Source organism: Anas acuta, chromosome Z (genome assembly GCF_963932015.1).
Source record: "Anas acuta chromosome Z, bAnaAcu1.1, whole genome shotgun sequence".
NCBI classification, from domain to species: Eukaryota; Metazoa; Chordata; class Aves; order Anseriformes; family Anatidae; genus Anas; species Anas acuta.
In genome coordinates, this window is record NC_089017.1 from 43,639,690 (window position 1) to 43,652,291 (window position 12,602).

General features: G+C 38.3%; 1 protein-coding gene across 1 annotated transcript in view; it reads right to left on the bottom strand.

Annotated features, from left to right (window-relative positions):
• Positions 1-12,602, bottom strand: part of LYRM7 (LYR motif containing 7) — an 85,264-nt gene that overhangs the window by 23,246 nt on the left and 49,416 nt on the right. Inside the window, exons 5-6 of the transcript XR_011091420.1 lie at positions 11,098-11,206; positions 8,574-8,646 (exon numbers count right to left, since the gene is read on the bottom strand). The gene's annotated coding sequence lies outside the window, so the exon portion shown is untranslated. The remainder of the gene's footprint in view (positions 1-8,573; positions 8,647-11,097; positions 11,207-12,602) is intronic.

The following is a 12,602-nucleotide window of genomic DNA, read 5'->3' on the forward strand; positions in this document are numbered from 1 at the left end:
GCACAAAGCTACCAGGCTTAACATGAGACTAAGACTTCAAAATAAATGTTGATTTAACTTTCTTTGAAATGGATTGAAGGCATAGACTGTTATAAAATTTAGACAGTACTGGTAAAACCGGTAATAACAATGTGTGCATACTGGTCATTCACTCTTACCTATTAATTCTAGTAATTAATAATTACCAGTACTTTCATCACCCAAAAAGGCCAATGGTATCCTGGGGAAGAGTGTTGCCAGCAGGTCAAGGGAGGTGATCCTCCTGCTCTACTCAGTCCTACCTGGAATTCAGTGTCTTCTTCCCAGTACAAGGGAGACATGGAGCTATGAAGATGACTAGGGGGCTGGAGCATCGCCTGTGAGGAAAGGCTGAGAGACAACTAGGCTGGTTTGACCTGAAGAGAAGACTAAGGGGGGGATCTCATCAATGGGTAAAAATGTCTGAAGTGAGGGCATGAAGAGGATGGGGCCAGACTCCTTTCAGTGGTGCCCTGCTAGAGGATAAGACGTAACAGGCACAAACTGAAACACAGGAAGTCACATCTGAACTTGAGGAACCACCACTTTACTGTGAAGGCGCCACAACGCTGGAACAGGTTGCCCAGAGAGGTTGTGGAGCCTCCACCTTTGGAGATAATCATACACACACACACACAAAATCCTGCAATGTGCTCTATGAGACCCTGCTTGGGCAGGTGGGGTTGGACCAGATGATCTCCAGAGGTCCCTTCCAACCTCAACCACTTTGCAACTGTGATGAACAAAGCAGCACACTTTTAGGAATTTTTGAAGGAGTTTTGAAAACAATCATCTAAAACACTGTCGTCTACCTTTTCATGAATAATGTAATATCTAAGAAGTAGTATCTCAAAAAGAAAATACTGTCCAAAATACACAAATACAGCAGGACAGTGAAATAGCAAAAAGCCTTACACAAGCTGTTCTGAGAAGCTAGCGCTCCTTTTCTGAAGTGGCTGATGTTCCTTCTTTTCAAAACTGCTTGTTTATATCGAATATGTCCTCCAAATACCAGTTTATGCAAAATATGACATTATTTCTGGATATATGTGAATGTGTTTTCCATGTAGTGGATTTCCAGCCATGGAAGAAAAATGACACAAACAAACAAGAAAACACTTCCACAGGAGTTCAGACTGACCTATCAAGTCAGTTATAGCTGCAGAAGCTTCCAGTAAGTGAACACAATGTGACGTTGCTGAACATACATGGAAATGAAAGCACACCAGTCTCCAGAGACTAGAACATGTTTTTGTTATATTTGTTATTAGCCATGTAATAAGTCAAACTTTTTTGCAGCAAAAATGTACAGCTGGGAAGTTGATGTGTATTTACAAGAGGTTACTACCCTCACCGAGGTAATAAAATAGATTAACAAAAAACAACCAAGAGCCTCCACTACTACTGTAGTTGAGCATACCAAGCTCTTGGCCTTAAATGGCACTACAGTCAGTTTTTGTAATGCTAGCTGCTTTTTCCAAGGCTTTAAAACCAGAAATAGAGTTTTCTGCTACAAAACCCCATGAAAAGACTTCAGAACATAATGTATCCAGTACACTTTGAGTCACAGGCCTGTTTACAAGCATCACCACACCAAGAACAACCGCTACTGCTACTTGAGATACAAGCATCTGAAAGAGATAGGAAGACAGAAAGGTTACAGGAAAGGTTATATTGGGACAGGAGAGAGGGAGAAGAGAAGCAAGGTAGAACAGAGTGAGCGATCATACACTTGAAACAGGCCTGAAATTTAAATACCAAATAAAAGAATTAGGTGGGAGCTTTGTTTCTGAACAAATTAAAAAAAAAAAAGGGGGGGGGAGGGGGGAAAGGAAGTAAAAGCACTTAAGATACCACAACAGACAACAGGCTGTGTTAAAAAGATTTGGTGAAAAATATCTAAACATCCAGAGGCAAAGATAATGAAGGAGATACTAAGGAGGTAAGACAGAGAGAAGAAGAAAGAGGGTAACAAAACAAAGAAATCATGGCATTTACGAGAATGTAATTGTTGACAAAATATTTTTCTAAACTGACTTATCTGAAGGTAATTACTGAGATTTCAACAATAAATCGTATTTTCCTTCTGTGGCAACTCTGTTAAAAAGCTTCAATGATCTTCCATGAGCTTGTTTGCCCTAACAGATAAATCAAGTAGTAACATCTGTGTACATGTTAGTCTGGGGATCTGTACTTCAAAATCAGTGGGGACTACAATGACTCAGGTCACAGCACAGCTTTTAGTTTATGTGTTTAATCACAGCCCATGAAAGGCAGAAAACAGTCAATATGGTAGCACCCCCATCTCTTGTGGCATTCTGACTCAGAAGCCTTATGTTAGAAGCTTCTCAAAACATAACTGGAAGTTAAGTAGCTCGATTGTCAGTGCCAAATCCGCAGCAGTTTTCACCCAAAGCCTTCCAGATTTGAGAAGCAGGCACTACTCTGCTATAGATTTGTCGTGGAAGTTAAACAACAATTCTACTTCTCACTCCTCCACAGTAATTAATCACCATGCCTCCACACCGAGCCCTGTACACGGGAATTAACATATTTTTAGGGACATGTATGGCAAATAACTATCATCCATGCATTCATCTTTCATCTGAAAGTATTTCAGATTTCCAACTCCCTACAGTGAAAATACCTTTCCAAACAATATTTGAAAAGCCTACTGCTTTTAAAATGGGGGCTATGCTGACATTACCATCCTCATTTTCTAATTCACTCACGTTAATTAAAAAGCAACCAACCAAACAAAAAAAAGTGAAGTGACAGCAACTCCCCCACTACTTTTTTCCTGCTGGAGTCAGCTCAAAAGCAGCATTCCTCTTCCTCCAGTCAATAGGACTTAAGGAAACTATGGTTCCAGGCTACTCCTCTAGTTCTTCAACTATAATAACCTTGGGTATGAGTTATGTTCCGATACTGAGCTGCATTTTCACATCCAGAACCAACCAGTCAATGTGTTCTGGATGTGAAAATGCAGCTCAGTATCGGAACATAATTCATACCCAAGGTTAGTTGCCCCAATTTGACTGACAGTGTCACTGTTGACAGAAGAGCAGTCAGTCAAGCATAATCCAGCCAGAGAGGCACAGACCTGTTTTGCATCAGGAATAAGAGAATTATTTGCCTGCTTACACTTCCTCCCCAGTTTACTCAGTAACTGAAAACATTCTGATAGTATCAATAACTGGAAAACAAGACAGATGAGGAGGATTAAATAATGCTGTACATTTTAAAACAGAGAAGGAAAGAGGCAGACATGACTATTCTTTGAATTCTCTGTCAAAAGAAGAAACTGAATCCTTGAAAAACACTGCAGCTAGCTCATGCTTAAGAAGGCATGGACAGCAAGAAATTGCTTTGCTCATTATATTAAAAATAGATATTGCAAAATGGTGTCTTCTGAGAAATCTAATATTTGAATGAAGACTGTTCCAAAAAACATGTGCCAGATCAGTCTCTCCTGGACACTGGGTAGCATCCAAACTGCTCAACCAAAATGCAACAGCCCTGGGCATAAATAAACATGCAGACTTGTTATCAAAAAAACACAGAAAGAAAGAAATCTGTGGAACAATAATATCTAAAGCTAGGTTGGTGAGACTTCCAAGACAGCATTTTGAATCTAGGTGCCAAAATTCTAAATAAATGATTACTGGAACACATGTCCTTCAAGGGACAGAGCTTAAAGTGCTTTCCCAATTAAGGGAATACCCAGTAGCTGTACATGATGTTAAGAACAAGGGTAGAAAATCAGCCATTCTGCGTTCTTCAATATGATGTAGCAACTTTTGTTCCAAAAGAAGACGTCAGAGTGATACGGCTGGCAGGGCATTTGCTGTGGGCAAGGATGAATCTGAGGTTAAATTAGGCCATTAGCAAACATCTGTTCATTATTTCCCCTTTCTCTTGGTACTAAACCATTAATATAGGAAAGACTTATCCATTTCCTTCTTTTCAAGAAAAAAGACTGCGAAAATATCTCTAAATGGCCATGGTCAGAAGTTACACCTGTAACTCAAGAACAAGATTTAGATAAGGTATGGGAAGCAGATCTTCGCTAAGATCACTTTTGCACCCAGCCTGCTCAAGGACCAGATTCTGGGACTTCATGAGCTCTTCTGTGTCTGTGACCTACCAACTTATTACATTTTAAATTCCTCAAGTGATTTCATGCTCTGGTGTACAGTCCCTTAACTACGTGGTGTCTAGCAATCTAATTTTACTATATTACACATGCACATTGTCTGGTAGCTTTTCCAAATGGATAGGCATTACACATGGGAGGATAACTAGAAAGCTGATGCACAGAAGACAGATAGAAAGCACTAAATCTCTGACAAAGACTATTAAAACTCTACGCGGCCTCTCTGGAGAAACGGGACACCAGTGCTGAAGTAGTCTCAGAACATTCTTCTTCAGCATGCTAACTGCAGATGGCACCTTGTGCTGAGCATTACACAGTGCGTGGGCTCGGGGCGTAAAAACCAGAGATATGATTGCAAAGTACTCTGCACGTATGAAGGCAGGAAGCACACAGAGCCTTTTCAGGACACCGTATTTCACACTGTATATAAGCTTATCCAGTTTAAGATAAACATTACCGCATATGACTGCAGTTCCAGAAAAAAAAAAAGAAATAGAAATCTTAGAGAACAGAACTTCTCCATCTGTTAGAGAGATGCTTTAAATATCATTTATAAAGTACATTCTATAGCTAGTTATAAGTCTAAATATAAAACCTTGAAACTGAAAGATCTCTCAGGGCATGCAGACAACATTTCAAGCTACAGTAACTGAACATCATGCAGGTTTACTTCCAGTTTCTAGCAGCATGTCTTTGGGGGCCTCAGGCTTTCCTTCCCTTTACCTTTCCATTAGACTACAAGAGGGCTTGCCCACAAAGCAGGACAAACCTGTACTCAATTTAACTATATTAACTATTTTCTTGGCACACTCTCCTATACAACTTTTTGCCTAGTATTCTTTTCATATGAATTGCAGGTGTAATGCAAATTGTCTTCCACAATAGCAAATTTCTTATTGATCAACTTTGTTTCCTAGCCTTCTTGTTTTATGGTTTCCACTGGCAAAAATCCTTAGTGACTTCATTCCTTGTGTTGCACTTTATTGTGGAAAAGCAACAGGAAAAGTTACACTGTGGACTTCAGCATTAATATTGTTCTGAATCAGCAGAGTTCCACTGTGAAATGTGAACAAAGTGTTTCAGCGCTTAAAAAAAAAACACATTTTTACCCCTGCTCCCCCATTTCAGAAGCTGTATGAGATAGTTACAGATTCCAGCTGCACCCCAGTGATTTGACCCAAGTTTAAAAATGACTGGGGAGGAGGAGGACAGAAGTTACTTAAGCTAAACTGAAAAACAGTAGCCCTTCAGCAACATCTTACGTGCCGTTTTTTCCTCCTCTGCCTTTAAAGTGAACAGCACGTCAATTTTAATTACCTGAGTGAACTAAAACTTCTCTGTTGCCATTGCTCCAACTTCATTAATCAATTGTTGAATTAAGAGTCACACAGAAGTAACAAAAATACGATGGATGAATTCTAAACAATTCCACACTTACTTTCAGGAAATGAAAACTCATGAAAACTTTAAACAGAAAAGACAGACTACAAACCAAAATTGAAAACCATGTACAACAAAACCAAGGTAATAAAAAAGACTCATTTCAGACTTTGAAAGTACGCAAGGTTTTTTGTGGTATCCAGATGAACACTACCACGAACAGCCTGCCATGAATAGTTCTAGGTTAGTTTTAGAAGCTCAGAAGCTTTTTGTGCTAGAAGTGAATTGAATAAGGTTTTTTCTTAAAAATAAATAAATAAATAAAATGTTGTTTGCTAGTATAAGAATATTTACTTAAAATTCACTACCGTTTTTATATTACCTCCAGACAGGACAGAAAGATTTTTCCCACCTTCTCCCCTAGACCAGTACTCCAGACCTTTAGTGAAATAATTGATAAGTAGCAATACCAGAATGGATAAGGAAAATACTTCTTTTTTTCCAGATTGTTCTGAATTTACTCCAAGCAATTCGAAAGTATTTGTTTCAGAATACTATAAGGCTAGACTAGGTAAACACTGACTGTGATGACAAGCCACAGGCCTTAATGCTTTTTGTTTCTTTTGACTGAAAATCCATCTACCCACTATATGATCACAATCACGTGATGTGAAAGACCGGCTATGTGAAGATGCAAGTCCAGACACACAACTGCAGGGGCAAAGGGGGGGGGGGGGGGGGGGGGTTAAAGCAGAGAAGTAGCTGGGAATGGCTTTGTGCAGCACTGTCCTGAACCACTGGCTTGTGAACTGTCAGTCTGAACCACAAAATAATTGAAGAAATATACTAGAACCTCAGTCTTTTTATTTATTTATTTATTTAGGCTGTAATGGGACATCCTACAAGATGTTTACGGAGATTTTGCACTCACCACTCTCAACAGCTGTCGGTGAGGCAGGCCAGGAAGGCTGTGCTTCCTGACCTGTGACTGAAGCTTCCTGCAGACACTCCTGGAGCACGTACAGAAAGGGCAGCCAACAGGTTGGGAACACCCACTGCACTTCACTTGTTTCTGGCACCAGAGCACAACACAAATATTTCTGCACTCTGCAGTGCTCTTTGCTCCCCTATTTCCTGGGGGCATCACCACTGACTCCAGTGCTCCAAAGTCCTCTCCCTTCCCCACTGCAGTCTCCCTTCCACAGCTCTCATCCACACATAAGCCTTCCTGCTGATAGTACAGCCCCTGCTCTCCTTAAAATATTCCACTCCTTTTCCTTGGTCTTCCTCTTCAAACACACATCACCAAGATCTTTTACCTGCCCTTATTATCCCAACTGCCCGCCTTCTCCCCCTTCCATCCATCTCCAATGCCCCTGCGGCAGGATGGTGCCCACACTTCCAGTTTCACAAGCTGGTAATAAAACTACCTCATCACGGACTTCTCCAGGATAAATTCATGTGCAGACTCCTTCTTCCCCAAGCTCTCTGGCAGAAAGCTTTTGCAAGTAATAGTGAAGTCACAGCTGAAAAAAGCAACTGCGCTCATAGAAAGGAAGTGCTCAATGCGAACGATAAGCCCAAACATGCCTGGTATTGCCACTCTTACTCAAAAAACTTCAAAGCTGTCAAACGAACTTGGGAGAAGGCAGATAGAAAGAAGGAGAGGAAAAAAAAAAGCCTTTTAGCATTTAACAGCCATTATTTAAATGAAATTCAGCATACTTTGACTATTTTTAGGGTAAATCATCAAGTTTGCTACTTGAAATTACATACGTTATGAATGGTGCTCAGAAGCACAAAGAACAAGTTAAAAAGGAAAGACATCTATTACTTAGTACCTGAAAAATTAAGTAGTATTTTGCATGTTTTGCTTTCAGAACAGAATTCTGTAATGTGTTCCACAAGTGATAGCTCTTTTGGATGAAGCAGCGTATGTAACAGCTTTTGTGCTTATTTCCTAACTTAGTGTTACGCAACAGAATCTTCCTCCAAAACTCATAGGATTTTTAGGCAACAGAATATGAATCAGGAAAGGAGAACACTAATTCACAAGCTTCTAAAATTAAAGTTGTTGTGCAGAATTAAAGAGAAATAATCAGTAATTTCAGGATTTAACTGTTCCACCAGCACTCGTGGAATCCACTGAAATTCAGCCTACATAAATATGGAGGAATTGTACTATCTACTTCAGCTGAAGAGGAATAGTTACGTTCCAGGATTTCAGTGATGGTAAATTCAACTCATTAAAAACAGTGACCATTAATCTGTACTATCTATCCACACACCAAATCAGGTATACTTGATGAGAATTAAGAAGTATAGTCAAGCTGAATGGGTCTTTCAAAACTCAGCAAACAGTGACAAAGAGTAACATCCGATGATAAGTTGCAAGTTAAATTATTATGGCCATGAAATATACCATAGATATAACTGCGTTGGTGTTACATGATCTTAGAGAAGATAGAGAAGAGTTAGGTATTGCAAACATATTTAAAAATCTCGGTTAGAACAAAGGAATAGGAACATGAAATGAACATAAAATAAGCAGAAAATGCATACAGTATATTCTTTGGTACAAAAATTATGGAAAAAAAATCTAGGTAAAACATATGTGGCTGCACATACCAGAAATACCAGAGTCTACTGGGGCAACAAAACAATTTAATGCTGTCAAAAATAATACGTAAAATTAATTGAAGGTCACAAAGCACCTGGACCTCCTGTCAAAGCTGATCTGAATTAGATATGAATATTAATCAACATTTTTATTATAAACACAAAGGAAATTTGCATACCATAATTCTGCTGGACTTCTCATCAGGGGTTTATCACCAGGGAGGCACTTGAAATGCTTTTCAGAATTCATGAGAAGTGCCATGGAACCAGATCCAATCTACTTAAGGTTAAAAACCCTATCATGCTTTGATGGTTTTGTTATCACAATGAATATTCATAGGTTTATCATCTGTGTTTAGCACAACATTTAAAGTGAAATGTAAATGGCAGTATTGCCTACCTGTATTTCACAACTTCAGTTACTCTAGTCCTTTCTGTAAGCAGCAAGTCATTCACTGAAGATATCCCCAATTCTAGAGAGCAGGGAAGGGGAAAAAAAACAGTGTAAGTATATGTTAGAGCTGCCAATACAAATTATTTATAACAAATAGTAATGTGATTTCATGTTAGAACAAAGAAAACAGCTACCAACAGTCAGCCCAGAGTCAGGAATTTCTTCACCGTTTTTCCTTTGCAAGGAGACACAGGTATCATAACTTACAGAAGGCTGAAAGCTACTGAGTCCACCTTATTTACTGCAGCTTTGGAAAAAGCATTTTCTGACTTTTTTGCTCTTGGTGCTCTTTGTTCTTATACATATTTTCTTAAGAATTGAGGAACTACACACTTTATTTTTAAAACACACACATATATATATATGGTTATACTATATATATTGTGTATATATACACACACATGCATAAATGTGATACATTTTTACAGACATATGCAGTAGTAGTTTAGGAAGTAACCAAGGAGCATAGGTACAAAGACAGTATCTGCTTAATTTTGATTGCTTTCTTTGCTAGGGTAAAACCTTAATATTATCAGGGGCCAGGGGAAAGGCTGTAAACCAGATACATACTCCAACTAAGTGTTTGTGCAAGATTAGCTACATAAACCCTCTCAATGATCGTTCCAGATCACTGTCAATAGCAGGTAATTAAGGAAATAAGTGATTTGTACTACGTATCTCACAAAAACAGACAACTTTGCAGTTACGCCTCATGACGTCTGTGAGGTTCAGCAAACGTGTTTGTTATTAAATATGTTTAGAAGTCCAAGACATCTACTAACAAGTTCAGAAGTTCTTGGCAAAAAGATGGATTACAAGAGCTGCAATCAGTAACAGAAAGAAAACACAAAAAGAGCTGTCTCTGACCACCAAGAGCCACTGCTCTAGAATCTGCTATTGAACTATTAGGGCCAATGGATTATTTCCTGGTTCTAAACCTGTATTAGAAACAGCAACAACAAACTAAAATCCAAAACCAAAGCAGCAACAACAAAACCAAAAAAAACAGCACTGCATTCAGAGATCATTCATGTGGATTCATAAACTGTCCTGTCTGCAGTTGTGTATCAAAACTGGGCTTCAAAACAGACAGAAGCAATAACGAAAGTAGAAGAAAACTCCAAACCATCCATTTCAAATGTTCGCACAAAATATGGCAGAAGTCACAGTAAGCAAATCTTTATGCACCTCCTATATTAAATGGGGATTGTGGATTATTTTTTTTTAATAATTTTTATTTTAAGTATCTTCCACACCTGAGCTTGCTGGTGCTACATCTTCCACACTAAATGACAAGACATTTGCTAGCTGATTTTCAGTGGCGGCTTGTTTGTCATATTTAATCCTTTACTGCTCACAAACTAAGGAACTGAGGCTTCTGTTTCCTCTCAGGCTCAATGAATGTTGGATTCAAAAAGCAAAATTACATTTATTTATTTATTTATTTATTTATTTATTTATTTACTCGATAGTTTTCAGAAAGAGACAGGGAAAAATTACAGATTAGAAACAAAGAGCTGAGGCAGATGAACACAGGTAAAACAGATTACATAAAGAGAGACGAACAGCCAGTCAGGAGAAGAATGCAGGGGAGGAAGGCAGAGAAGAGGGGAAACTTGTCTGGACAGTGCTACATGTCACAAACAGAAAGCTTTGATCACCTTGCTTGTCAGGATAGGAATTTGGGTGATCAAAAACAAAAAAAATCACAGCAGTGGATTACTAAAAGGATTAGTATTAGGAATTAGCTATACCTGCCTTAGTGAAAGCAATGCTGGACTATTAGATAGCCACAGAGAACTGTGTGGAAAGAACGAGATTTGTCTCTTTTCTTCAGCTAACAAGTCAAAGAACCATTTTGGTATTACACATTGTGCATGTTCAGTTACTTCATTAGAACAAATAGGAGACAAAAATAAACTTTAACTGATGGAACAGTAAATTTGACCAAGTGTATAAAGGGCGCAGAGCAGACGTATTGAGGAGCCAGAGAACAACAAGCCCTTAAGTTTGGACATCTAGTGAGAGCAAAGCATGTGGTTCTCCACATAGCAGCAGATACCCAGAGAAGACACTTCAGTATCATGATACTTGAGCAGTTTCCTTGACTTTGAAACATTAAAAACTTAAGCAGTTGGTATCATACATGCTTTCACTGAACGGTTCACATGAACCCTGAAAAAAAAAAAAATTGATCAAATGAAAACTTGCCTCCATATAAACTATATTCAGAGTATCTGCATGTGGAGTTTAGTGGATTTTTTTTTCCCCACGCCCTTGGAAAATAATGGCATCAGGATAGTCTGTTGCTCAGGCAGAAAAAACAGCTGAACAATCAGCCTGTAACACATGACATTGTACTGGTTGCCCAACAATTTTAACAAAGAAGCAAATAAAATCCTGAAAGCCAATAAGGCTAACATGCATTCTTAAAATCTTGTAGCTAACTTTCAATGACAATTAGTTGTACCTTGTACTTGAAGTATGTGTGGCCAATAGTTGAGATAAAGGCAGGAGAACCAGCTAATTCAACCTCAGATGAACATAGACCTCCTCCCTCAAACAGAATGCAACTGAACCTGAAACATGAGAAAGATTCATATCGTAAGTTTTCATATCATGTAAGTTTTACTGAGAGAAAACTGAGATAACAGTGTGTCAGCAACGTGATGCTATATGAGATTGTTAGTACAGAGCACACATTAATTGGCCATTAACAGCACATGTAACATCCAAAAAACACATAGACTGAGTTTCTATATAGCCTATATTTATAACTAACAATTTTAAATGTAAGAATATCTATTTTTGCAAATTCTAAGCCAAGTCTTTCTTGACTCCTCTTTAAAAAAAGAATAGACTAGGTAGATAAATAGATGAATTTCACTTTCCTGAACTGTAACATTCAAAGCCCACGACCATGCTGTAAGAGCAGCATCAACAAACAATGAAAGCTCCTCAAAGAACAATTTTTAAAGTCAGTTACAAATAAAATCTGGACCACTAGTTTAAAGTTGTGTCACAGCTATTTAGAGCCCTGGATGAATGAAGCCTGTAGACTAAACCCACATCCTAATGGACAATTTAATTCACAAAACCACTTCTATAAGTGGAAGACTTCTGGCTTGAAATGCTACTAAATTAACTGGCACAGATTACCCGCCAGCAGAGTGGAAAGAATGGTTGTTTGCAGGCACTGCCAAGGCACACTACTAATCAAGCTGTAACCACTGTCTTCGAAAAGTTTGGACAGCTTATTGCAGACTTACCTACATCACTCATTCATTAAGAATGCTGGTTATAAATAACAGTTGTCTAAGTGCTAGCATTTACATGAGAACTTGAAGCTTTCTGCTTGGCTAAAGCCTCGTTTCGGGAGCTAACAATTCAGTATGCTTCCTCTATTTCTAAATTACAGCTAAACTGCTGGCTTAGCCAGTTGCCAGAAATCACTAATATTGCAAGATTCACAAGATTTTAGAGAACCCAGATGTCGGACATCTATTTTGATGTGGGAGCTACAAGAGGATCATAAGCATTAACAGACTTAAGTAAGCTGTTATTACAACGTGTATCAAATTCAGAGAAAAAACGATCAGTGGAGCCATGTAACATTTTCAAGTTGTTTTCAAATTACAGAGAGTAAGTTCAAATTTGAAGAACTTGCATGAAGACACTCCATATATATGAAGTGCAAGTTTAAAAAATGCATTTGTATCTTAGGGAAAAATATTTTCTACACTATTGAGGCAGTGGGTTTGCAATAGATGAGTAGTTAAATGCCCTGCAAAGGGCATTTCCCTTTCCATTTGAAGAAACAATCAGTTTCAGCACTTTCATCAGTGTATTGATAAGAAAATGATAATCTAAACTTTATGTTGGTTTTTGTTATCTTCATTATGTTAACAGACTTTTGTTTATTTATTTATTTACAAGCTATTAAAAACTATTGGGAAAAATATAAGGGATTAATCT